General features: G+C 51.8%; 1 protein-coding gene across 2 annotated transcripts in view; it reads right to left on the minus strand.

Moving 5' to 3' along the window:
* The window catches only part of PPP2R2C (protein phosphatase 2 regulatory subunit Bgamma), a 136,731-nt gene that overhangs the window by 108,511 nt on the left and 447 nt on the right, over positions 1 to 27,773 (minus strand). The window lies entirely within an intron of this gene.

The raw sequence follows: 27,773 nt of genomic DNA on the forward strand, positions 1-27,773 counted from the left end.
CGCATAGGCAAAGGGGGATCCAGCTGCCTGAGGGAGACCCAGGGGCAGGCTCCTGGAAGAGAAAGCACTTTGGGGGCCTTTTGCATGAAAACAGTGCCGGGGTCTGAGGGGACACAGGCAGAGGCTGGACAACCTCGGCCTCGGCCTCCACCTCTGATCTCCTCACCTTCAAGCCCCTCTCCACACTGACCACTGCCAGTGGTCCTTCTCAACCCAGCTCCGGTCTCTTGCTCAGCTCAAAGCCCTGCCTGACCCCGCTGGCTGCAGGGGAAATCCAGCCCCTCAGCCTGCCCTTCGAAGCCTCCACAACCTGCACCTCGACGCCCACCCTGCACTTTACAACCCTGCTTACTGAATGGTCTGCCATCCCCCGCCACAACACACACTTTCTCACTGCCTGGCCTCTGTTCAGGCTGTGAGCCCCTCCTGGAGCGCCCCCCCAGGCACGCCTGCCTGGCTCACGGTCGGGGCATCACCTTCTGCTCTGCAGCTGTGTCACCCACTCAGCACGCCCGGGCCCCTGCCCCTCGCCCCAGCCTAGACCTCAATTCCTCAGCCGGGCCTCTGCTCCCCTCGTTACCATCTCAGAGAGGAGGAAAGGGACCTCAGAGGTGAATTGCATCTGTCATAAGGGGTGGGGCTGTGGAAGGAGAGGGGATGGGCCCTCACACCCAGGAGAGATCATGACTCCACCTGGCACCACGTCTCTGTGCAAGGGCCCAGCCCCTGAGTCTCAATGTCTTCATCTGTAACTCGGGGACACAGACGCTCCCGGCACTACCGGAAGTAAATGTCTGGTGCTCACAACTCAGCCAAACGTGGCTTCTTCCCTCTCCGCCCTACTTCCTCCCCGCACAGCTCACAGCCCACGGCAGAAGGCGCCTAACCACCTGGTCAGACCCAGTACACAGCCCGTCTGAGGCACACACTGACTGTGGGTGGGAGAAGCCAGTTGGCCAAGAGGACACCTCGCTCTCGGATTCATCCTGTTCCTTGAGCGGCTGAGCCCAGGCTGTCATGTTCTGATTTGACTCAGGAGGCTGTGACACGTGGCATCTTGGCAAGCGATGAGACTGCCACAGCAGCTCAGGTGGACCCAGGGTAAGGAGGCCACCAGACTAACATGCCATCTCTCTCACTGGGTCCCAGCACCCGGCCTGCCACTCCCGGCCATCTGGCCCGCTCCCCGCCCCCAGCAGAAGGCCTGCGCTCCCCTGCAAGCGCCACACTGCAGATGATTCTCCCGCCTGGGGCGGTGGGAGGTGAGAGCATCAGCTTCTGCCTGCTCTTGGCAGGAAGGTGGGCGAGTGGGCAGAGGCTCGGGCTCAGGACCAACCTACTTGGACACACCGGAACCCACACCAGGAAGTGGGCCACCGATCCGTGATCATGACGCTCTGCTGACCACTCAGTTCAATTTCGTTCAGGTGGCACCAGGCCCCACTGTGCACCACAAACGGCAAGGCCCCAGCGGAGAGGATGCAGTGAGGATGACTATGACCACGGCCATGATCAGAGCCACCAAGATAAACTGAGCACTTGCTGTGTCCCAGGCACTCCCTAAGTGTTTTATGGGAATCAGCTCCTTTAAGCTTCCAACAACCCTAGGGCCTGAGTACAGTTTAATTATCCCCATTTTACAGATGAAGAAATGGAGGCACAGAATGATTAAGCAACCCACCCCAGGCCACGCAGCTCTAAGAGGGGCGGGGCTCTGAATGCATGCGGTCTGTCTGGCTCCAGGGTCTAGGCTCCTACTGCCGCCCCAGCATGCAGCAGCTTGCTGGGCCCAGTGCTCTCCGTGATGCATTCTGGGTCCCCTGAATTCGCCCAAGGGAGGCACCTATATTATTTCTATCCCAGCAAGGAGACTGAGGCTCAGAGACTTCTCATGACTTGCCCAGGGCCACAGTCTGCTGGGCTCTGAAGCCCACATCCTAAATCACACTGTGCTTGGCGGCCCCCCTGCCTGCTGTCATCCACCATCCGTTTCCACACATTGTCGGAATCCCTGTTTTCCCCCCAGGGATCCTGGAGAACAAAGCCCTACGGTGGCCCCAACTTTTTAAACTTCCAGCAGAGATGAGGTCCCTGCCTCTCTCCTCCTCGGCCCCACTCTTACGATGACCCCAGCCACGCACCTGACAGCCGCCAGGACTAACTCTACACTCCAGCCAGATCAGCATTGACAGGACCACTGCCATCTCTCAAAACTGAATTTGGCTTCTCCATCTCCTACTGATTTTATTACAAAGGTTTTTTATAGGCAAAGGCATCTTGCGACACACACACAGGGTGCCCTCCAGACCTCCAGGTCAGCTGCCCTTCTGGCTGACCAGTACTGCTGCAGGAAGCAGTTCAAACTGGCATGCAAAAGCCCAAGGGCACCCCGGGACCTGGGGGTCATCAGGCGCCTTGAGAGGAGCCACCTTACTCTTGTGTGAGACACTCTCTATTTATGGATATTTCCCACAAGTCACTGCCGCGGCACTTAGCTGGAACAGTGATCACGACCCTTAGCAGACTGGTGGAAAGAACATGAGCTAAGAGGTCGGGAAGCCCGGAGTTCAAATCCCGCCCTGCCACTTCCTAGCTGTGGGACCTTCGCCAGTGACTCAGCCGCTCTGAGCCTCACGTTCCTGGTCCGTATAAACAGCATGGCAATGCCCAGCTTGTAGGGCTATAAAGAGGCTCTGGAAGATTCTGGGTGCTCAGTAAATGTATTCCTTCCCCACTCCACCTCCCAGGAGTCCTTGCAGACCATCTGGTCCAAGGGCTGCAAACAGATGGCTCCTTGGGTGCATCCTACCCGGCTGCCTAGCTCGGCCCACGCAGGCTTGAAGGCGGTGTGATGAGGCCGGTATCGAGCCCGCCCAGTCCAACAGCAGTGCAAGCCACCATGCCCGGCCACATATTTTAACTGCCTGTGCTCTTTGCCTATGATGGAGTTTGGGACCCAAACACCCGATCAGAAAAACCAGTGATTCTGCAATTCAGAGGCTACTAATGGGGCTGGAGGCTTAGTTTCTTAATTTCTTTGACTACAAGGAAGCTGCAGATGGAAGGAGAATCATGGTGCAAAAAGACAAGACGTCTCCATGTTTCCAAGCGATGACTAGCTGGGCAGATGATTTTGCACTCAGCAGTTTTTACTGTGACACACATGACCGTCCCGCAGAGGTCAGAAAACGTCCGCTACGCCGATAAGTAGGCTGCAAGGGTCATTTCTGTGCGGCACCTTCACACCCCTTGCCCAGCAGCATCAAAAACCTCTCCCCAAGCCTTTTCAGGGTGACTCCTAGTAATCTCTCTGTAACACCTAAGAATATTCCAGATTCTTGTGTTTGCTCCCCAGGTAAGACAGGACACGCCAAGATGATTTGCATGTCTGCGTCAGCAAGTGTGCACTTAATTAATCCGACTGGAACCAATTTAGGGGAATTTAATTACCTAAGTTTGTAAAAGGACCGACTGTCAGAGGAAGTTCAGCCTGTACACTTGTTAACCAAATATTCCAAGAACAAGTGAAGCGACTGCTCTCATCTCCCACAAAAGCAGAGCTTTGTAAACAGGCTGCGGAGACGGTAAAGTTTTAGAAAAACAGAGTTCTAAACATCACTAATCCAAGTGGCACAAGAGACCTTTCCAAGCACATGCTGAGACTCATATTCCCCCAGTGTGGTCTTAACCCACCTCCACTGCAGGACTGGCAACCAGGCCACTGGGAGGCAACTGGACCCTTGCAAAGAGCAGTGGAGTTGGAGTCAGACCCGGGCTTGAGTCCCAGGTGTGAGCAAAGATCATGTTTCCTCCCTGAGCCTCAGTTTCCTCATCTGTAAAATGGAAATTAACATCACCCACCTCACGGGACTGGTGCAAGGATCAATGAAAACTACAGGTGGGGAGCCCGTGGCACGCCGTGCCCACACAGGGGCTTATGAGAGTCTCACCATCCTGAGGGCTCTTGTGCAGGGGTCTGAGACCCCGACGCACTTCCCAGGGGTCTCCCTGCCTCCAGGAGCTTTGTCCATCAGCCACGATCCCGTGGCCATGGAAATATTGATGACACCTGCACAGCACTCCCCTCCTACAGCCCACCTTCTCATTTCCCCTCACCAGTCATCTATGAGGCAAGCAGGGCAGGCACCCATGTTCCCATTAATCAGATGAGAAAAGTGAGGCTCAGAGAGGTTATGCAGTCCACGTCAGCACTCTTTCATTGAGCAAAGGATTCTCTGGTGCAAAAACAAATCTGCTGAATAAAGGAGTGAATGGATGAATGCATGAGGGCTGCAGGAGAAAACCAAGGGGTGTACAGACTTCTCCAGGCAATGGCTGGTTAATGGGCTCAAAGCACAGAGGCCCTCCAAAGGAACGCTGGGAAGCTGCTGGCTGCAGCTCAAGAGCCGCTGCAGAAAAGGGAGCTGCAGGCAAAGGCCAGGTCCTGAGGTCCCTGGGAGCCGGCTGCGGTCTCATGTGAAGGGGCCTTGGAGGCCTGGGTGGGCAGTGCTGGCTGGGCTCACCCTTGCTGGCCGAGGAGAGCATGCAGGGGGGTGCAGAGAAGGTCCCGGCAGAGGCGCCTACACCCTTCGGTGGGGGGACACGCAGCCGTGGCAACTCCCACTGCACAAGCCTTCAGAGGAGGCTCCTTCCACTCTCCGTTTCCATGGGAATCCCCTTGAAATAACCCCATAACGGCTGTTGTTCTTCTCTGCAGCGGAAGAGCTCAGGATAAATGCGACGGAGGGAGGCAGGCACTCACTGGCGCTCAGGACGCCATGGAAATGTCAAGGCCCAGCCCCACGCCACCTACCCACTCTCACCAGCGGAAGACGACCAGGGCCTCGGGGAAGACTTGGCCTTCACTCTCGCCTCTATGGGGGCAACAAGACCGTTTCCTTGGCAACTGAAGGACAAGGAGAAGACTGGCAATTGCATCTAAAACAACGTCCATCTGTCTCCCTTGGAGAAGGCTCACACCGGCCCAGGAAGGCCCAGGTTTGCAGGGACATGGCCCGGGGTCAAATCCAGCAGCGTGACCTGGACAAGCCCCTGAACTTAGAGTCCCCTTTTCTCAAGTGCCTTGGGTAACAGCAGAGGGATACAGAAGCACCCACACCCCCTGCAGCTCCGAAATCACTGGTTCCCTCTCCTCGCACTGGTTTCCGTATGCGTTTGTCTAATAATCCTAAAATGTTACGGAAAGTTTCTCTGGTTCATGCAGCAAATACCCGTCGAGCCCTCCTGGGGGCAGGAGAGTGGCCGGCTCCTTGCATGTCCTTGTGGGATGCAGTGGGCCGTCATGCACAGTCATATGAGAAGAGCACTCCTGCCTCAGCGGAGTCTCCAAAGACCTCCGGCTCCTGAGAAGTCTCTCCTGCAAACACCGGGCACTTTGCACCAGACACTTCCAAAGCCCTTTCCACTGTTTCCCACGTAGTTTTCACAGCCACCCTTAATGTGAGATCTGTTTTCCCTGCTTTGCTGATGGGCTCACTGAGGCCCCAGAGGTCACACAGAGATGGGTGGCCGGCCAGGACCTAGGCCCAGGTCACCTGGCCTTGCAGGCAGCCCTCTTAACAGCGGTCCCGGGACCTCCTTGCCCTGCCTGGGTTGGCCCAGCCCACCGAGCTGTGGAGATGAAGGCTCAGGCCGGGGTCCCAACGGGACCCTCAGGGCGAGGCCCTCCGAGCACGCAGCTCCACGTCTCTGTCTCTTTGTGTCTGAATCACCCCGTCCCTCCCCCTGGTCCCAGGGCCCACTCCTCCCTCCCAGGGAGGGGCAAGCTGGGGCTGTGGAAGCCAAGTGACCCTCCCCAGGGCCTTTAGCCAGAACTCCTGGAGCAGAACTCCTGGAGAACTGCCACTTCCAAGCCCTTTTCATCTGTGCCTGGCTGGTCCCTCGTCCCAGACAAACAAAGGGACCACAAAGCAATGGCCGTGACCCCAGAGGGCCGTGCTCCACTAAGAGGCACCTGCATCAGCAAGGGAAGGCTGATCACTGGTTAACCCAAAAGTTCCTGCTAAACCTGGGATGGGGGCTCAGTGCTCATCCTGGCAGATGGCTGAAATGTCCATGACGACGATCCTTCCAGCAGGGAGCCCCTCGCGGCCCCTGCAGATGCCCCCACGCTCGGCCTTACTAACCAACCAGCCAACCGCCACCCCTAAGAGGTATCCCTGCAGAACCTGGCCGGCTCTTGTGACCGAGGGCGCCTGAGGGCAGGGACGGGGCACAACGTTCGGCTCAGCGTCTTCCCACATGGGCAGCCGAGGACTTCGCCGGGGGCACCGAGGAGGTCCCAAGACTGTTTCAGAAAGAAAGGCTTTGGGCGGGTGAGGACTGGGGAAACAGGCACTGCAAACTTGGTGACATTAATCAGAATAAAAATACATGTACCTTTTGACCCTCCAGTACCCACTTGTGGGAATTAGTCCTCAGATACACAGCACGGGTGTTAATTTGCAGCATCATGTGAAAGAGGAAAAACAACAACAACAAAAAACTAGACACAACCTAAAGTCTCTCTCTAGGTGACTGTTTAATCAACTGTGCTCCATTCCCACAACGAAATCTCTGCATCTGTTAAAGAGAACGGTGCAAACGCCATGCGCCAATTCAGGAAGAACTGTATTGCCACGTTATACCACTCTGCTACTCTAAATATTTGCTGCATATGAATGCATGACTTTAGTTTTTAATAATAAAACGAGTTTGATTTTTTAATGACTATAAAAGCAATGGCTAATAAAATTCCATGAAATATGTCTTTGAGAGAAAGTACGGACTTTCTCTCAAATTACGGACGGGAGGCATCGCGACCCTACAGCCCCTTCCCCGACCCGGTGGCCCTCAGCTGGCCCCCGACTCCGTGGGTCGGGGCTCCGGGGTCACGATGTCCACCGCTCCGTGCATGGCAGGAGGTCTTCCTCTGGCTACCCAGTTCTCCATCTGGGCCCTGTGCACAAAACAGGCAGGACAGCAATATATTCAGCAGGGAGGAGAATCTCTAAGTCCTGGAAATCCATGTCACCGGGGCAGCACGTGCAGGCCCCCTCCAGCCCCTGCCTGAGAGTTCTGGAAACGGATGACGTTCCCCACAGGCCCTGGTCTGAGAAACCAGAATTTTCTCTTCTCCTTTCACCAGATGCCAAATGCTGGTGGGCTATGATTTCCAGAGAAACGGCCAGTCCTGGACGCAGGAATGGGGCTCCCAGGGCCAGCGAGGACTGAAAAGAGGCTGATCCCAATCTGCTCACAGAGGCTGCCATGGGAACTTCTGAGCCGAGTTTCTGTGGGATGCCCTCTCTTAATTTTCTTTCATCGCATTGCCTGTCCTAGATCGCTCTGGGGGGTGGAGTTTCCTGCAGCAGCAAAATTAGCTCTGAGAGGTGCAGGGTATGGTGGAAATAGCATTCGCTTTGGAGTCAGGCAAGGCTGAGGGTGAGTCCCAATTCCACCACCCTGCTGGCTGTGCAACCCTGGGCAAGGAGCCTGACCTCTCTGAGCCTCGGTTTTCTTATCTAGGGGATGGGGGTGGGTGGTACCAGCACCAACTGCAGAGGCCTGTTGAGATAAGCATCGGGGTACCTCTGGCCAGTGTCTAGCACCTATTCCACAAACACTGGCTTCCCCTCGCCTGCATCAACATCCCCAGTTTTAAGCTAAACAAAGGACAGGTGAGTGGCTCCCCAGTTCTTCATCTGGGTCCAAGAAAGATCAAGCAATGGCTCAGCTGCACTCTCAACACTTGCCAAGCGCTGGAAGGAAACGCCAGATGATCTGCACAGTGGGTCAGCTCAGGGAATTCCGGCCCTTCAGCAGCCCAGCCAGTGATGAAGGAAGGCTGATGGCAGAGCCGGCCAACGAACCCATGTGCCATCCTGGACATGGTACCCATCCCCGAGCCCTCAGTGTAAGGAGGTCCGCGCAGACCTAAGTGAGGGCTGATTTGGCTTCCGAAGACCTGGCTTCAAATCCCAGCCCACTCACTTAGGAGCTGTGAAGCCCTCACCTCCATTTCCTTGTCTGTCAATTAGAGGTAACAATTCCACATCCTGGGGGGGCTTGAACGAGGCTTGTCGCTGCCTCCCCCTTCACACTGACTGATCCCTCCTCACCTTCTGGAACCCTCTTCCCCTCTCCCCCAACTCGTGCTCCTCCTTTAGATCCTAGAACTTGCTCGGGGTCCTGTATCTCCTGTATCTCCAACACCAATCTCAATGGTGGTGCAAAGCAGGCACTGATAAATATGCACTGAATGAATTCACTTCTTCCAGGAAGCCTTCCCTGACTTCCCACCACCCGGGCCCCACTCTGGGCGGCCCAGCCCCTAGGTTCCTCCCTGCCACTGTCCCTCACTGACCCCTTGTCCATCTGGTCTGTTCTAGGGACTCCTCAGGGCATGGACCTTGTCAGTCATGACCACGGCCATATTCCCCACTCCCAGCAAAGCGCCTGACACGTAGTATGTGCTTAATAAATTGTGGGCTGTCTGGGTGAATCCACAAACAAAGATTCCTGAACATCTTCTGTAAGTTCTCTCAAACCTGTCAGTCTCCCTCCCTTCCTATACGGCCAGCCTTCTCAGCATGATTAAGTTTTCCTATTCCGGATATCTCCTCTCCTAAACATCCCATGCTCTCCAACTAAATCCAACTTTTTATTGTGATGAATTCCATCTAAAACATTAACAGCAAATGTGCCTCCTCTTCCATTTCCTGGATTTCTGTGCTCTCTGCAATGGACAGTATCGGATCTCTGAGTAGTCGGGGGAGGGGCAGGGAGAGTGGGAGGGGGCAGGCCAGCTGGCCGGTGGGGGGGCTGTGGCTTTTGTTCCTTCTCTGTGCGCAGCCCTGGAGAAGAGGCCTCAGGTTATAAATCCAGCTGAGCCTGTTTTATGGAGAAGGTGCTCCACTGCTGATAGGCTTTTATAGCTGCCTGTTTACAAAGCCGAAGTATAATTAATTCTCGGCCACCTCCCGCAGCGCCAGCTGTCCCATGCAGCCAGGTTCGGGGTGGCCAGGCTGAAGGAGGACAAAGGATGTTCTCTCCTTTGCGCCCCATCCCCAGTCCTCTGAGGGACTTGGCTGGATTGCTTTGGGGACCCAGTAAATGGCACCCCTGCTCCTGTCCAAGTGTGAAATGCCTCGAGGGGCAGAGAAGAGTCAGGTAACGTAGAATCAGGCATACGGGGTGTACATGCAAACGCCAGTGGGACCTGCTCTCCCAGAACCCAGAAAGGGCCTCACCCAGCGCAGGCAGCACTGACCCAACCCAGGCCTGTACTTCATGTCACAACTCGTCCTAAACCCACAAATCAGAGTCAACTCCCCATCCCCACTGCCCAGCAGTAGCCAAGGGAGGGTAGAGGGGGTCCGGAAGCGCCCTCCCCCCAGAATGAGGGCTGGGGAGTGGGGTCCCCAGCAGCCTAGATGGGAGACAGGGGGACCAGATCCCTCTCTGCTTGTTGCAAAACCACACTTGTGCCTTCCTTAGATACAGAAATGGATCTAGCCACCTCCTGCTGGCCCGTGGGCCATTTGTCCCTTCAGAATGACTTGCATGTCCCCCGATCACATCCATCCGCCAGTCAGATCCCCAACGTATGAACATGGAAGTTTAACCCTTAGGGTGCAGCCGGCTCTTCCGCACTTCCCAGCTCCTGGGGCACATCCCGTTTCCCCTTCGTCCCATCTAAGTCCTCCTGGATCATTTCCCTGGGTCTGCATGGGACCCTGCTCGAAATTGTGCCTCATACCCATATGCCACCTCCTTCGACACATGCGCCTGCTTCAGAGAACACACTGGCATCTACGCCCTCAATGTAGAGTCTTCATTCCACAAATGAGGAAACTGAGGCCCGGGGAGGCTGTGCGGCTCCCCCGGGGTCACACAGCCAATCAGCAGCACAGCCTGGGCCTGTGTAGGGGTCTCTAGGCCCAGCGTCGTCACCTGTCACCATGCTGCACACAAGGATACAAGTCCAACCCCACAGTTTTCAGCCGTTGCCCCAATTTATCACCTGCCGTCCCACTGTCCCCATATGGACAAGCACATGTAGCCAGAAAAGTGTCCCAGTTTGGAGTAATGAAAATTGGGTCACTCGTAGGGAAGATGCCAGAACAAGGCATGCCTGGGGTTCACAGGGTGGACCACAGGGGCTCCCAGCTCCAACAAATGCTCCAAAGCATTTGGAAGCAAAGTTATCAACTGAGTCCTTGGCATAAAGCCATGTGGGTCCTTGGGGTCCTGCTGTCCTGCGGATGTCCTGGCCCAAAGCTCTCCTGGAGGTCCAATTCACCCTCTGGCCCAGCACAGATCAGGATCCTCTCAGAACACCACAGGGCTGCAGGAGACTGAGAGGTTCAGGTGGCCAGGCTGCCACCCTGGCAGGCTTGCCACCCACCACCTGTATGGGTTGCCCCCCCATGCCCGGCTCCAGCTCCTCACGGCCACGCTGCAGGTCACCCTCGCTTGGTTAAAAGGTAGGACTGGGGGCTTCCCTGGTGGCGCAGTGGTTGAGAGTCTGCCTGCCGATGCAGGGGACATGGGTTCGTGCCCCGGTCCAGGAAGATCCCACATGCCGCGGAGCAGCTGGGTCCGTGAGCCATGGCCGCTGAGCCTGCACGTCCGGAGCCTGTGCTCCGCAGTGGGAGAGGCCACAACAGTGAGAGGCCCGCATACCGCAAAAAAAAAAAAAAAAAAAAAAAAAAAAAAAAGGTAGGACTGGGGTTCTGGTGGGTCAGAGTCAAGGGTTAAGGCCTTTGGAGCCACCCTGGAGCACCCTTTCCTGGGAGGCTGATAGGCATGGATGTGTTGGGTGTGGCTCCCTCCTTCTCTGGTTCCACTGCTCAGCAGAAAGACCAACATCTGATGGGACCTTTCTGAGTATCAGGTGCACATAACGTGTTAACTCAGACCACCCTTGAGGAGACCTCAGAGTCCTCTGGCCCCGATTTAGAGCTGAAGATATGGAGGCAGGAGGGGGGCCAAGGCAGGTCAACTGTGCATGGGCAGTGGGTACCTGAGTCCCTTGGTGCCCGTCCGCTCTACAGATGTACACGCACCAGGGACAAAGCACGGGGGGGAGGGGCCCCCAAAGGGAAGGAGTGGAGTTCGAAGGCATCGGAGTACCTGCGGTATCGGGAACCAGCCCCAGTGTACCCCAGCTCTGCCTCCTCCTGGCTGAGGGAGGTCTTAACTTCTGGGACCCTCAGTTCCCTCATCTGTAAAATGGACAGAACCACCCCCTCCTCTAGGGCTCTTCACAGTTCAGTGAGATGAGGCACAACAAGAAGATGCAATGGTTGGCAGGGGTGGGTGGTGGATCTGTCCCCACCGTGTCCCCTGGCTGGGGCAGAGGAGGGCCTTTGGGAAGCTGTCCACTCAGGAGGACGCCGTGTGTGACGGGGCTGCGGCTGGTGCGCGGTGGGGTCCCTCCTCCCCGCCTCTCCCTCCCGCAGAACAAGCCATCTTCTTTTTTTTTTTTTTTTTTTTTTTTTTTTTTTTTTTTTGCGGTACACGGGCCTCTCACTGTTGTGGCCTCTCCCGTTGCGGAGCACAGGCTCCGGACGCGCAGGCTCAGCGGCCATGGCTCACGGGACCAGCCGCTCCACGGCATGTGGGACCTTCCCGGACCGGGGCACGAACCCGTGTCCCCTGCATCGGCAGGCGGACTCTCAACCACTGCGCCACCAGGGAAACCCAAGCCATCTTCATGATTGAGTTTTCTCCCCAGAGAAGCTCGGGCTTTCAAAGATCTACTCTCCTTCTCAATTGCACAACATGGATGAATCTAGAAGACATTCTGCTCAATGAAACAAGCCAGATACAAAGGACAAATAATGTATGATTGCACTTATATGCGGCCCTAGAAGAGGCAAATTCATGGAGACAGAGAACAGCTCAGAGGTTACCGGGGTGGAGGCAGGGGGGTTACTGTTTAATAGGGGCCGAATTTTTGTTTGAGTAATAAAAGCATTTTGGAGATAGACAGTGGTGATGGTTGCATGATATCATGGATGTAATTAGTGCCCTTGAATTGTACACTTAAAAATGGTTAAAATGGCAAATTTTATGTTTTACTACAATTTTTTAAAAATTGAGTAATATATAAAAAAGCCCACACTTTAAATGGGTGAATTGCATGGTATGTGAATTATACCTTAATAGAGCTTTTTTTTTTTTTAAATTAAAGATGTGAATCTTGACGGCTGGGGTCTCTGTTTGTTGGGCCAGGGTCTGAGCGGGCAGGCTGAGTCCATACACGGCAGCCAAACCAAGGTGCCCGCCTGTCCTGTGACTTGCAGCCTGGAGGACAGAGGCTCTTTCCATCAGCTTTGCTGACACCCAGAGGAAAGGAATCCCCCCACACACTTACGCTGAGGCTGAGAGCTTGGTGAGAGCCTCTAATGTGGCCCAATGTCCCCTTCCCACCCCCAGAGGAGAAGGGCCTGGAGGGGAAAGATCATTGCCTGGGACACACAGGGATGATTTTAAGATGATGCTAAGCCACCTCTCACTCAGAACAAGACTGGAAGAGAGCCCTAGACTCGGCCTGTCCCTTCTCCTGCCTGAGCTCCCAGCTCCCCATCTGGGACAATGACAGTGCCTGCCCCAGGGACAATGCTTGGACACCGCTCACCCAGCCTGGGGCAGGCACGTATGCACTCTCTCTAAATGGCAGGGTGGCTTCCTTCCCTTCCATCACATGCACTCAGACAATGGTCCCCACTACCCATTGGGTGGATGCCACGTGGGCCGTGTCTGGGACAGGTCACCAGGCTGTAACGGTTTCCAATAAAACTGCTTCCTCGAGGCTGGGCAAATAAGATGATCCAGGAGGTCGGTGTGTCCTTAGAGTCAAGCTGAGCAGGAAACCCAGCTAGCTCACCTGTTCCCTTCTGCAGTCTTCCCCCCATGACAGGGGGCTGCCAAGAAGGAAAGCACAGCTCCACCCAAGGCCATCGTCCCAGATGTGGGCATCGCATAGCACAGCACACCTGCAGCGGGGAAGGGCCGGGGTGGCGCAGTGACTGACAGGGTGCACCCCGACCTGACCCCCATTTCTATCAATAACTTCTGCCTGATGCACACAGGGAGGCGGGTCTGTGGGAATCTATTCTACCTCCTAAAAAGAGCTTTTATTCACCTCTTGTTTTCTGTATTTATTTTTTCCAACTTTATCGAGATGTAATTTACAAATAACACTGAATAAGTTTAAGGTATACAATGTGTTGATTTAATATACTTATATGTTACAAAATGATTACCACCATGTTGTTAGCTGAATCACCATCCCAGCACATTATTACCATTTCTTTTTGTGTTAAGAATATTTAAGATCTACTTTCTTAGCAACTTTCAAATATATAATATAGTATTATTAACTATAGTCACCATGCTATAGATTATACTATAGATTATATATTATATAATATATAGATTATACATTAGATCCCCAGAGCTTATCCATCTTATAACTGGACCCTTTGACCAACATCTCCCCATTTCCTCCACTCCCAGCCCCTGGCAACCACCATTCTAGCCCCTGTTTCTCTGAGTTTGGCTTTTTTCAGATTCCATATATAAGTGAGATCACACGGTATGACTTCACTTAGCATAATGACCTCAAGGTTGATCTACATTGTCCCAAATTCTGTATTTAAATAGGCAAAAGCATGGGATGCTTTTCATATTTTTGAACAGAGAAACGGTCTGGAGGACAAGGCCTCTGCATCCTGTTACTGGTCAGGAAGACAAGGGAGGTGCAGCACCTTCAAGGTCAGACACATCCCAGAACGGATTTTGGCTCAGCTGGCTGTCTGCAGCAGACTGCTTCTCAAAGCGGGTCCCAGCACTGTCTCCCATCCCATCTGTTCTCCACAGTGTGACCTGGCCTGTCCCGAATCCAAAGGCAGAATCTAACTCCCCTCCACCCCGGGCCAGCCTGTGACTTGACAGAATTAAAGTCACACAACTGGTGATGGGAGACTCCGAGGAGGTCGGCAAGTCAGGTCTCGCACCTGGATCCTGGGACACCTGATCCGGCGAACCAGTGCCCTGAAACCGCCATGCTGGAGACGCCACGTCTATGGTCCCCAGGGAACCAGCCCCACCACACACAGAACACGTGAGCGAAACCGTCTTGGACCCTCGCGCCCCCAGAGCAGCCTGCCCAGCAGCCCAGAAGGAAGATGCAGCAGTTCCCATGTAGAACAGATCTGCCCAAATTCCTGACTTACAGAATCCAGGGCACATCATAAAACCGCTGTTGTCTTAAGCCACTAAGATTTAGAACGATTTGTTGCGTAGTGGTAGTAACCATGACACCACCGTGTGACTTTAGGTGTGTGACCTGACCTCTCTGGGGCTCCGTTTCCTGGGACATAAAGGGGGTCATTCCCACCACCTCCCATAGTGGGTATAAAGTTCCGATGAGATCATAAACATGTGTCTCATGATATCGTTGCAGTCAAGAAATGGCAGCTTCCCTCGTCATGGCCGTCACCATTACTATTCTACCATGAAGACGAGATAGCTGTACACGCTAGAAAAGGGTCACAGCACAATTCCTCTCCTGTGCAGTCAAAGCCCCATCACCCATCAGACACACATCAAGAGACAATGATCACAGCCATAAGTCACGATGTACTGGAGCTGAAACTGATCCTTTTTTTTTTTTTTTTTTTAAAGCAAGAGCGACAGAGACTGAGGGGTTTGCTATAATCTACAGATTACTCCAGAGCTGCATTATACATGTGGACTGACTCTTTTAAAGATCACCACATGAAAAATTTTGATACATTTTATTTTTAGTTTAGTAGACATGATATTCAAATCCTTATTTAAGCCCTTTAAAAACACTCCTATGTTTTCATGAAGAAATTGCATTCCCATATAGCCAGAGATAGGAATAACCTGAAATACAGAAAAAATGTACATTCTCAAGGATGCTCAACATATCTTAATTTAAAACACCCAAAGTTGGGGGCTTCCCTGGTGGCGCCGTGGTTGAGAGTCCACCTGCCGATGCAGGGGACACAGGTTCGTGCCCCGGTCCGGGAAGATCCCACGTGCCGCAGAGCGGCTGGGCCCGTGAGCCATGGCCGCTGAGCCTGCGCGTCCGGAGCCTGTGCTCCGCAACCAGAGAGGCCACAACAGTGAGAGGCCCGCGTACCGCAAAACAAACAAACAAACAAACAAAAACACCCAAAGTTGGGATATGAGTGTCCGAGAGTCGGAGGTCTCTCCACCCTCTACACACTGTCATCCACACCTACCAGCCTTGGGAACACGCTGGTATCGACCAGAGACGAGGAGAGGAGGCTCAACCCTCCTTTCTCCACCATGCGTGCTGCCCCAGCCCTGCCTCGACAACCTCTCCTTCCCACCGCCTTCACCTCCATCCCCTTCCACTGCCGGCTCTGGGCGCCTCACTGGGGCTTTCTCGCCTCTCCTGGAAGTGCTCTCGTCCCCCTCTGACCCTCACTCCCCCACTTCACTCTAATCTCCCCAGAGACCTCTGGTCACTCTCGGTTCCCTCTTTCTTCTCTGCCTGGACAGATTACCAAGGCCCCTTTGTCTGTTCATCCGCCACGACTGCCGAGGAGCTCCAAGACCCACAAGTTAATGCTCCGGCAACCCTAGAGCCACACTGTTTCTCACCTGCGAGCTTCTGTCCATAACACCCCTACTGCCTGGGATGCCTTCTCCCCTGCGCGCTACTACCCTGCTGGACAAGCCGCTCCTCTGCTCTGGACTCAGCCTCTCCGCCCATCTGCTCCCAGGCTGTGACAGGACCCCACTGCATCCCAGCTCCCATCACACTGTATTATGATCACCTGTTCATGTCTCCTTGGTTCCAGAGGTTCTCAAGGGAGGCGCTGTCTTATTCCTGCTCTTTCCTGTATCCTCCTTCCCCACCCACATACCCACTGTAGGCAACAAACCCCAGGCTGGCGGATGAAGCCTACATAGCTACTGAATAAGTAATTAAATCTACATGATGGACTATTATGCAGCCATTAAAAACTGTTTACTCAGAGTCTGTAATAATAGAGGGGAATGTTTCAGCACGTTAAATATTTTAAAAGAAACAACTGTATTTATATTACAATCTACAGGGGGGCAGTAAGAAAGAAATATAACAAAATTGGAACAATGTTTCTGGGGCAATGGAGTCAAGGATGTTATTTTTCCCCCTCTTTATTCTACTTTCTGCATTTTCAAACGTTTCTGCAATGAGATAAAATAAAGAAAATTAAAATCTTGCAAGGAGCATCTTAACTACATGCACCTTAGCTCCCAGAGCATGACAATATGGGACACCTTACGATGATGGATAATATTTTCACAGCTTCAATAAAGAGCCTTACCGCTCCTTGGGGAAAATATTCAGGTTTTTTTGTTTTTTTTTAATCACCTTTCACATTGAAAGCTGGTGTAGGAACCACTATCGCTCAGCCCGTGACTCCTTCAGCCAGTTCATTCCATGATGGCTTGTTCCCGAAGCAGACAGGCTGGCTAGCGATCTGCACAGTGAACACAGTGGACGGAAGTGCCTCTCTCCCAGTGGTCTACTGGCTGCCCAACCATTTTTGCAGTGAGGAATTTGAGTTATCTAATTGTCTTGAGCTGCTGTTTTCAATAAGGAGGATACTAACTCCAATCCTCCAGCCATGGTTTAACATCACCATGCCCTTGACATGTGGAAGGGCCACGCAGGATAGACACTGCCCATTTGGCATGAGTTCAGGGAGACCTCACTTTGCACAACTGTATGGAACCCTAAAAATGACCGTGCAAGCTGAAACACTCAAAGTGATCTTAATAATCAATGTGGAAATTACAAAAGTTCCACGATCTTAAAAAAAAACTTTTTAAAGACATGAAAAACTCTCTTACTGATGGTTATAAATGTAGAGGGTAATAAAAAAAGAGTAAAACTAATATTTTATTTAGTACACAGTCATGTAAAACCTTAGAAACATTGAGAATTCAAGTGTTTTATCTCTTTGTAAAAAATGTATCCAGACTAGTTTCAACACTGCTGGCTTCCTCTGCTTGTTGGATAACTTGCGATGCTGGGCAAACATCTTTTCTATGCCTTGAAGAACTGCCTTTCTAAATTCAGATCTGCTTCCAAGATTCTATCCTCTGCACGTTCAACACTGTGGAATGGCTTCAAGAGTTCCTTTCACATGAAGTGTGCTGCCAGCGTCACCTCCCCTGGGACATCTTCATTTTTTCTGTCACAAGCACTTCTCTCATTTATGTCAATAAGTTCACTTTGACTTAGTTACTTAGTTCCCCTGGCTGCATATAAGAGTCTCGAATGGTCACAGCTTCAACATCCCCAGGATCAGCAGTTTCCTCTATAACTCCATTTACATCCAATCCAAATTTCTCTGCCAGCATTATTACTTTTCTTCTTCCATTTCTTTTTTGCCGAGCATCATCTTTGTGGGCCAAATTTCCTCTTTTGACTATCCATTTTTGTAAAATGTCATGTGGGTTTATCACCAGGAAACAAGGAGGCAACATCACCACATGCTTTGCTGTCTATGTGTGAACCAACAGATACGCAGGGACCAACCAGAGACAGACACTGAAAGAAGGGACTTGGTCTCAGATCACAATACTCATCTGTTATTTACTTAGTGATTTGTGGGCTGGAGAGCCAGTGGCGAAGTTTCTACTTTATGCAGTTACTCACAGTTACCGTTTTGTGGTAGCTGAAATCTGGGCTACGTGATTGGGGGACTGGCATTACTGAACAAAACTGTGGTGACTGAAAATCCGTACACATTGGAACTGTGCAAAGTGAAGATCGCCGGGTGGATGTGTGGCATTTGGAAAAATAATTGGACTATTCTGGGGTCAGATTTGAAGACATGCCATTTGTTCACTCAGTCATTCAAACACACATTTATCCAGCACTTATTGGGCACCAGGTGGGTACCAGGTGCTGAGCTGTGTACAGAGGAAACAGGCATGTCCAAGATATATATCCGCTGATGTTTCATGAGGCAGGACTCCGGGTCCAATGTTTCAGAAAGGCCAGGTTCCAGTCCTGTCTTATGATCTGAGCTGAGTCACCCCTCCTGGCTGGGACTGGGACTTAAGGTTCTTTAAGTTATAAGGAACAGAAATTGACTCAGGCTAACATAAGCAAGAAGGAAGTTACTGGAAGGTCCTGAGGGAGCCACAGAATCTAGGAGAGAGCACAGCAGCTGGACAAGGGGCCTCAGAAGGAGCCGGGCAGTACTGGGAATTCAATTTCGGGGATCTATGACTATGCCAGTTACCTATCGCTGTGTAACAAATAACCTTATAACTCAATGTCTTCAAACAGAAACCTTTTGCTCCTGAGTCTGCAGTTTGGGTAGCTCTTGGTGGAGATGGTGCACGCTGCTGAACAACCTGCCCAGGATCTCTCGGCTGATCAGTGGTGAGGAGGGGTCCTTAAAAGAGAGGGGCGCGCCCAGGGGATTCCCAGGATCCAGGCAAACACCTGTCAGCATCCGGTCCCGTCAGGCAACTGGGATTCAGAAAGGGATTACAGACTGTGGGGATGAAACTGTAATCCTTCCGAAACAGTAACGAATGTCTTTATCAAGTCTGGATGGAGGACTGATCTCAATCAGAAAAGATTTAAGAGACAGAACAAGCAGATGCAGGACTTTAGATCCTGGGTCAAACCAACCAACTATAAAAAGACATTTTTGAGATAACTGGAGACATTGCTAAGGTGAACCAGAATCAATCAACCTGTTTGTTTATTTTTTACTGAAGTATAGTTGACTTGCTAAGATGGACCAGAATTTAGATTGAAAGAAATTCGTACTCATTTTGTTTGGTGAGATAGTGGTACTTTCAGAGATGCCTGCTGACGTAGGGGTGAAATGACAGGAGTCTTGAATTTACTTAAATATTCTTAAGCCAAAAGGATGGGAAAGTAAATGAAGAAAGTACAGCAAAATCTTGAGAGCAGCTGCAAAGCGAGGGGATGGATGAGGAACAATTCAACATACGACTTTCTCTACTTTCGTACATATTTGAAAGTTTTCATTAAAACGTTATTGAAATTATAAAAGGAAATTCAAAAGCTGATAATGACAACACAAGTAGCTCCCTTTTATTGAGGTGTAAGTGCAATGCGCACATTATCGCCCTTAATACAAAAAGCCCACGTGGCTAGTAGTTCTCCCTCTCCTTTAGGGATGAGTCGACTGGTTCAGAGGCTGGAGAAACTGCCAAAGGCTCACAGCCGTGCCCAGGAGCGGAGCGCAGGGCTGGCAGCCCCGGGGGTCAGGGCTGCAACCTCTGCAGGGCGTGGGGGCGGGAGGATGCAGGAGGCCAGGCTGGTTCAGAGGAGGCCCTGGTCTGCAGTTGGAGATCCCATCCCTGCTTGGGGCAGCCGGAACCTCTGAGCAGCCTTTGTTCTGCCTCAATGTGCCATTCAGCCCAGGGTTCTGGAGGACAATGGATCCCACTGTGCAAGGAGGCAATGCCATCCTGGGCAGCGCAGAGGCCCCAGGTGGGCCCTGGTCCCCAGGCAGGCTGGCGACTACAACCTGGGCTCAGGTAGAGGAGCCTAGATGCTGTCAAGGGACAAGCACGTGTAACTCTGCACATGCTGTTCTTTCTGCCTGGAAGGCACTAGAAATCTGTGTCTCAGCACGCCATCACTCCCGACCCTGTGAATGCCACTCCCTTTAGTGCCAAAGCACCTGTCCTCTATGGAACTGTGATCACCCCCCCACTGATGCAGTGGAGGGGATCCCTTCTTCCACTGACCCACATGGATTACCTTCACCACGTGTGGCTAGGAGAGATGCCGTGCTGCTACATGTCCAGCGTTAGCACCATGCCAGGCAGTCCTGGGTTCAAATTGCGAGACCCTCTGAAGCTGGGTGCAGAGCCAGAACTGAATGGGCCACCTGTCCCTTCCCTGTTGGTCCAACAACCAGGCAATGTGGAGGTTAGGAGGATGGGTTTGCAGGCAGATGGCCGGCATTCAAACCCCAGCTCTGCCCCTTACAAACCATGTGACCCTGGGCAAGTGTCCAAGCCTCAGTTTTCTCCGTTGTAAAATGGGGTAAAACACACACACGTGCACACACACACCGGGGTTTGTGAGGATCCAATAATATGAGGCACTCAGTAACACATCTGGCATCAGTAAATGGTCAATCATAATAATGGCTATTATGTTCGTTTCATAATTATTTAATGCTGAAGACCAGGTGAGTAATTTTGCACAAGGGCTGACTGGTGAGGAGACCAAGGTTAATTAACAGGACACCCCAGGGTGCTGTGGGGCTGGCAGATTGCTTCAGCAACTCCAGACTCCATCCTGAGGCAGCCCACTCTCTCACTGGCATCCAAGATCCTGGGAGAGATGGGCCCACGTTTCAAAGACACAGCCTGGCCTGTGTCCATGAAATGAAACCAGGAGCGTGGAGCTCTAGAAATGGTGCCTTCTGGGGCCTGGAGCATTTGTCCCAGGGCAGGAAGACTGGGGCGGGGGTGTCAGGTGGGTGAGGAGACATCCTGGAGAGCAGGTCACAGAGAGCAACCTATTCTGCGTGCCAATGGGGAGAACTAGGGGTGCAGACTATAAAGGCTCATGGGGAGATGGCATCACCAAATAGAATGCAAGGGAACCAGGTGCTGGCTGGGTGTGGGCACCTGAGAGATGCTTCCCAACGCTATTTAAGGCTGGGTGACCCAGCTTTCTTCCTGCCAGCCCCCTCTCTCTCCCTTCCCTTCCAGGATTCTCTTCGATCTGTGACTCCAGAGCCTTCCTGTTTTATCTCCCACCTGGGTGGCCACCAAGAATTCTCGTTCTCTGTCCCTTAGATGTTGGTGAACCTTGGGGCTCTGGCCTCAGCTCTCTTCCCTCCTTCCTCTCGCCCCCACTTCACTCTCCCTGCCCAGAGACATGGGCTTCTTTTCTGCCTAGCACGTAGTGGGTGCTCCAGAAATGTTTGTTGAATGAACGAATGAATGAATGACCTTGTCCTTCAATGTTGTACGTCTGGCATCTAACCTCCCCCTGGCATTTAAGGGGGATCAGTAAATGTCTGTTGAACAAAGGGGGAAAAATGTTCAACCTCATTGGTATTCAGACATGAATTTAAACAAATATTTTTCATCTGTGATATTGGCAAAGGTCAAACCAATTAGAACACCTAACGCTGATCAGTATGAGGTAAAATTTGTCAACGTGTGTCAAGAACGTTAAACACGTTCATGATTTTTACGTAAAATCGCATGTGTGGGACTCTCTCTGAAGAAAATTATTCCAGATTTGGGGGGAGGGATGGGAATAGGGTGTCTTCCTACACACATAGCTTTCCTTCCCTCAGTGTTAGTTATAAAAGAAAATTAACAACCTAGTTATCCATCAATCGGGGGTGAAGAGTTGAACTATGACATCTATCACAGGAAGAGTGTGCAGCCAATAAAATGGTGGAATTTGGGGGCGGGGCCGAGGTAACCAGTTACACACCCCTTCCCTGCTAGGACTTGAGAACACACAGGGAAGATGGACAAGAAGGAAATCAAAAAATTCTTCTTCCTTGATGGTAAACTCGCGGCAGGGAATGAGCTACGGAACCCTACTCCACTGCCCCTCCTCTTGGGCCTGTGGGGAGAGATAGGTCTAAAGGCTGGACTCTGAAATGAGGGAAACATAGGCTTCTTCTTGGGGCCCCATGGGTAGGGGTGAAGCAGAGACTTTCAATACTACAGCCCCGCCCAACAGAGAAAAATTGTCCAATGAGTGACAGGTTCTCACCAGTTCCACCAATCACAAAAGCCAAGGGGGTGAGAGGCGGGGCCAAGGATTCCACCATCCCAGGAATTCCAGCCTCCTCCCTACAGCAAAATAGGGCCAACTATAGCATTTGTGGAGCCCGGTGCAAAGTGAAAATGCAGAGGATAAAAAGCAGGGAAAAGTATCATTAAAGGTACAAAAATATAAAGCTTCCTCGTTTTTTTCCCATGACTTGTCTTAGTTATTTGCTATTTAATGACAATTGAAAAAAAATTTTAAATTATTAGCATGAATTGTATCGCTCATTCTGTTGTGTAATTCCAGCTTTAAATGCAAACAGAAGAGCACTGAACTCGAATGCAGAATCCCTGAATTACACAATTCGTATCTGGTAGCTCCTACAGGCATACGTAGCTTGTTCTTACCAGAGCAGTGGGAACACTGCACGTTTTATTTCACCTTTTGACGCTTGCACGTTCTAGGCACACACCTCCACCCTCGATGAATGACGGTTGAAGGGAACAGGAACTATGGTTGTCCATCTTTCCCTTTCTTTTGGTGCCATCGTTTTCAGAAGTGTTGATTAGCTAGCCCAAGGATGTCACGCGAGTAACAAAGGATATGATAGGGTTCCTTGGTCCTTATGCTTCTTAGAATGTCATTGCCTCCCTTCTGCATTCAAAACAAGTTCTGATTCAAAAGGAAAGCGTGGCCTCTCGAGCTGTCAGTGCCCCTGTTTATGCAACCACAGACATGCTGATCGGTGCCTATGCGCAGAATTCTGGTGGCCCCAGGACGCTGGGGAGCTCCATGACACTTAAAGTGACACAAGGTAAGCATGTTACGGAAGCCACACAAGGAACAGCGGAATCGCTTGTTGCACGTGTCACTTGTGTTCACAGGTGTGCTCCACTGTCCCATCAGATGTCACTTACAAAACACGGGTCCAAAGATACAATTATTAAAAATTTCAAGATGGGGACAGCAGAGAATTAAACGGAGCGCAGGGTTCTTGGTCCTTCCGAATATGGGACCTACACGGGTTGCACACTCAGGACACCAGCTCTGCAGCAAAGCACTGGAAAATTCTTATAACCTCACACTTAAAAGTACCCTTCCAAATGGTTTATATGGAGAGATTAAAGCTTTTATTAAAAACAGACGTGGGCATTTAAAAGAGATGGGCAGGAGCTGTGGCAAATGGCTAACAACATGTATCTAGAGGCTGGTCTTTCCTCTTCATCTGCATTGTTACTCTGTAATCCTCCCCTTTAAGCCCCAGTATTTCATACAGCCACGCTTCAGGTGTCAAGACCTAAACACCTTAGAGAAACATCCCTTAGCTCTGCTGACTTTAAGGATAAAACCCCAAAACTGTAGCAAGTAAAAACCAGGAGATGATGCGGAAACATTTTATTAGCACTTGATCTCCATCTTGCAGCAAGAAAATGAGAAAACCCCTACTTGGTGACTGCACCAACCTTTAAGTGAGGTCTGGCTTTCTTGACAGTTTGGGGAAACTGATAAAAATAACCCCTTCCCAAAGGTGGGCCTTTGGAGTCCACATGGTCTTTACTCCTCAGAACCTTGTGACAACCCAGGGCAGGAAGCAATGCAGGGAAACTGAGGCTCAGAGAGGTGATGTGACTTAATGGGGGACAGCCACCAGTGTCCCACAGCAGCTTCCTTCCCTGAAGTGGAGACAACTTGAGCTCGTGAAAACCCAGGCAAACTTATGGAAGGGGTGCTCCTAAGTGGAAGCAAAAGGAACAAAGATTTCAAAAATCAAAGGCTGGCTCTCCGCTCTCCTACTGGGCTGGCTCAGGTCCCTGCCAGACATAACTCCCCTCTCAGCACAATTTCTCTGGGGGTGGAGATGGAATTAGGTTAGCCAGTCTGATGACAGTTCTAAGGGCTAGTCTAACTCTAACCCCTAAAGAACAGACATAGTTATTTATGGACAATATTTATTAAGTACTGACTGTGCCCCAGGCCCTGGGCTGGGCACAATCACACACACCCAGCCGTTTAATGCCATGAGTTCACTGAACATATTCCATTCATGAAGCACGGTGGAGAGTCCATAGAGAAGACGCTACAGCATCAAATAACTGCACGTCCCTTGTTTCAAGTGATCTAAGGAGCAACCTGGAGAAGAAACTAAGGCTCAGAGAAACCTGCCCGAGATTACAGACCCAGAGCGGACCCCACCGGGAAGGCAGGTCTCCAGACCCCACCAGGAATGCAGATCTCCTGACACCAGATCTTGGGATACCTCCTCTGGCTGGAAACGCGAGGAGGGGAAATCAGAACTCTGCAGCTTGGACTTGAGCGCGTGAAAGAAATCAAAGAGGATTTCTAAAACAAAAAGCAAACAAATCAGCATCCCTCCTGGTTTTCTGTATCTCGCATCTCGTTCATGAGTGACAGGGCAGCCTTTCTGTTTTCCAGACAGTCAGTAAAGGCTGTACGAGTCGGGGTACTGCTGGCTGCAAGTAACAGAGACTTGGTTGAAAGTTTGAAACAACGAGTAAATGTAACAGCTCACGGAACTGGAAGCCCAGAGGTGGGGTGGACATCAGGCCTGGTTAATCCAGGAGTCACAGATGTCACCAACGTCCCCAGTTCTCACTCACTGTCTGCTCTGCCAGCAACAGTGTTGTTGGCTTCAGACTGGCTCCCTCCATGGTCTCAAGGCGGCCGCCAGCAGCAATGGAGGCTTCTGTGTTCCATCACAAGAGAGGGACCAGCTTCCTGCAGCTCACTCTACTCTCCACTCAACCTCCAGAAAGGACTCCCACGTCCATTCTGGGACCAGTCACTGCAAGGGGGATGGGAGTACACTGGTCCATCACTGCCTGCCCAGGGCCAGACTCAGAAAAGGATGTGCTTGGTAAATGCTACTGCATGAAGGAGGATGAATGTATTTTGTAGATTCAATCTAGCCTAAAAATGTCTATTTAACCACCCTAAAGCTGAGTCCTGGGGCTGCAGCAAGAGAACACAGCCAGGAAGAGTCCTTCCTAGAGCCATATCTGGCTCTTGAGAAAAGCCTAAACAGAGACTCCTTGGCATTCTCCTATCCCTGGGGCCCCTTCCTCTAGGGCTCAGGTCCTTCTACTGTCCACTGTCAACTGTACTGTTCTCCCCAACACTCACCCATCCTTGCCAAGTTCTCTGTGCCCCACAGTGACATTCACTCATGCCTTATGATCACAACAGCCCTCAATCAGCTGAGCTGAGCTAAGAGTTAGAGGGGGAAAAGCTGCTCTAATTCACACTAAGGTGTGAATGACTAACAAAACCTAAACTCTCCCCAAGGTATTTGAGATTTTACAAGAAGAAATTGAGGAACTCAAGCAAGACTGGCACTGGTGAAGATGACATTTAACTTGAGACCTAAAGGATGAGAAGGAAGAGCAGGAAGTGGGTGTTCCAGGTAGTGGACGTAACCAAGTGCAAATACCCCAAGAGAAATAAAAAACTTCCTGCTTAAGGAACAGGGAGTAGATCAGAGCCACTGGGGTATTGTGAGTATCTGTGACCAAGTGACCAGGTGGAACAGGAATTTGTACGCCTGGTTCTTTTACAAACTCCCAGCATCCATTATTTGCTTGTGAAGCTCTTCCAGGAACAATACTTTTAAATGATAACAGTGCCATTTATTAAGTGCTTCCAACAGGCCAAACACTGTGCCAGGTGCTTCCTAAATTAGCAAAACCACTGATCATTCCAACAGCCCTGTAAGATGAGTCACTATTACTCCTCCCTTTAAAGGGAGAAAGTGAAGCCCAGAAACATTTAGTAACTTGTCCGAGGTTGCACAGCACCTGAAGAGTCAGAAGAAGAATTCGAATACGAGTCTGTCTGACATCCAAATCTGTAACTTACTCTGTGCTCTGAGCACAAAATGCAGGCAAGATGCAACAGTGTGAAAGTCTGTTTTCATGCAGGGAGGCCAGAAATCTCATATAATTCTAATAATTATTGTTATTGCTTTCTCAAGGGCGGGAACTTCAGATCTTGGTCCTAGGTTCCCTAGGACCTGAGCTCTGTGCCTTCCACACTCTGGCATTCAATCTGGGACATGGACAAAGGCCACGCCTCAGTTTCTTCATCAGCACATAATGGGTCCTCCACATACCTGGGCTGCCAGTTCACAATTTGTAGTTCCGAGGTGGCTCTTTCATCCACCATCTTATCTGACCCTCACAGAAACCTTAATACCTCTAGGCAGAATGGTATTATTCACTCCCATTTCACAGATGGGGAAAAGAGATCCATCCACATAACGGCGTTCCCTTCTAGAATACAGGCTGCCCACGGGCAGTACCTGTGTCCAGTCCCCAGGGCTAAAACTGACCAGAACATAGTAGGTACTCGGTAAATATGCGTTCTATGAATGAAGAATTAAAATCATCACTTCTTACTCTGATAACTATGCACTTCTCCCTTGTTCCTCCCTTCTAAGAGCTGGTGAATTAGTGCGAGAAACAGCGGGAGACAGAATAAAGAAGGAATTAGGGTTTGCAAATGTCCGCTATGAGTCAGGCAGTGCTTTTTAAATACTTTAAATCACGGCGCCCAGTGCCCTGTCCCATCATCCTCAATGTAGAGATGGGAAAACGGAGGCTTCCTCCAGAAAACCAGACCACAATGACCTGCCAAGATCCCCTCTCTCTCCTGGCTCCAGCCAGACCACTGGGGCACCTGCCAGCAACCCAGCAGCCTTTTTACCTCTGCCTCTAAGCAGGCTGCCAGCAGAAAGAACACCAGGAAACACGCTGATCCTTCCTCAGCCTCTCCAAGGCAGGCGACAAAAGACCGCTTTCAGCTGCCTGGGGACACCCCCCACCCCGAAACCCCTAGCTTGGGGCAGAGCCCTCACCCGGCCTGAGCAGCCCTGCCCCCTCTCCCTACACACACCCATCAGCAAAGCGTGACTCAGCACTTCTCCTCCGGGGAGCGGGGAGCGCCACTCTTCAGCATATGTCCGCCCGGGTTACACACCCAGCCTCTGCTCCCCTGGGTCAGGACGCCCAGGAGCCCACCCCGCGCTGGCCCAGTGCTCCCCAGGCCTCCGCAGGGCTCGGGCTACGGGCTCCTCGGCCTCATTTCCGGCGGCGCCAGGCATCAGCGCGGCGGACAGCACCCTGGAGTCGAGTCACCGCTCCGAGCCCACACGGGTTCCTGACACAGGCTCCCACGCGCACCAGTCCCGCGGCACGCAATGCCCAGGGCCCCTCCCACCGAGGCACCCATCAGGGGACCTCTTGCTAAAAACCCACAAACACTTCTGCAGCCAGTCCAGCAGCCCCCAGGGAAGATGAAGACGGCCCCTTCACCCGGGAAGGTCTCCAGCACAAGTGTCCCCACCGCTGCACGCTGACACCCCGCGGCTAGCTCTCCCCATCCTCAATGGAGGCTCCACTCCGCGGGCCCCCGGCTGCGGCCCAGGAGCTGTCCCCACCGCTCCCTGGGCAAGGTGGAGCAGAGGGACCCTTGGAAGTTACAGGCTTATAAGAGAGGGCCCCTGACCCTCTAGATCCCACCAGCCTCGGAGTGGCGGTTGGGCTTGGGCTGTAGGGCCAATTTAGGGGATTTCAAATGCAGGGCCTGTTTGGGGTGGCATGTCCCACTTTGGGGGGAAATTCTGACAGTTTAGGGCCAGCTGTTCCTGTCTTAGTTCAACTCGCCAGGAATAAAAGATGAACCCCAAACCAGACACCTTCTCCCACCCACTAAGGGGCCCTGCTTCTCGAGGTACAGGGAGGGGCCGAAGACCGCGAGCCTCTAGGGGAATCTGGCAATGGATTACCCCCACCCCCACCCCCGGGTCCCACTTCGTCTCCAGGGAGTGGGCAGCCTAGAAAATTCTGCGGGCTCTGGACAGGGCAAACCCAGTATTCTAAGCCACTAAATTTCCCCGGTATTTCTTCACCAGATTAGCCGCAGAGGTGGCCTTTTTAAAAATGAGGGCCAGGGC

The sequence above is a fragment of the Lagenorhynchus albirostris genome, chromosome 4, assembly GCF_949774975.1.
Source record: "Lagenorhynchus albirostris chromosome 4, mLagAlb1.1, whole genome shotgun sequence".
Lineage (NCBI taxonomy): Eukaryota > Metazoa > Chordata > Mammalia > Artiodactyla > Delphinidae > Lagenorhynchus > Lagenorhynchus albirostris.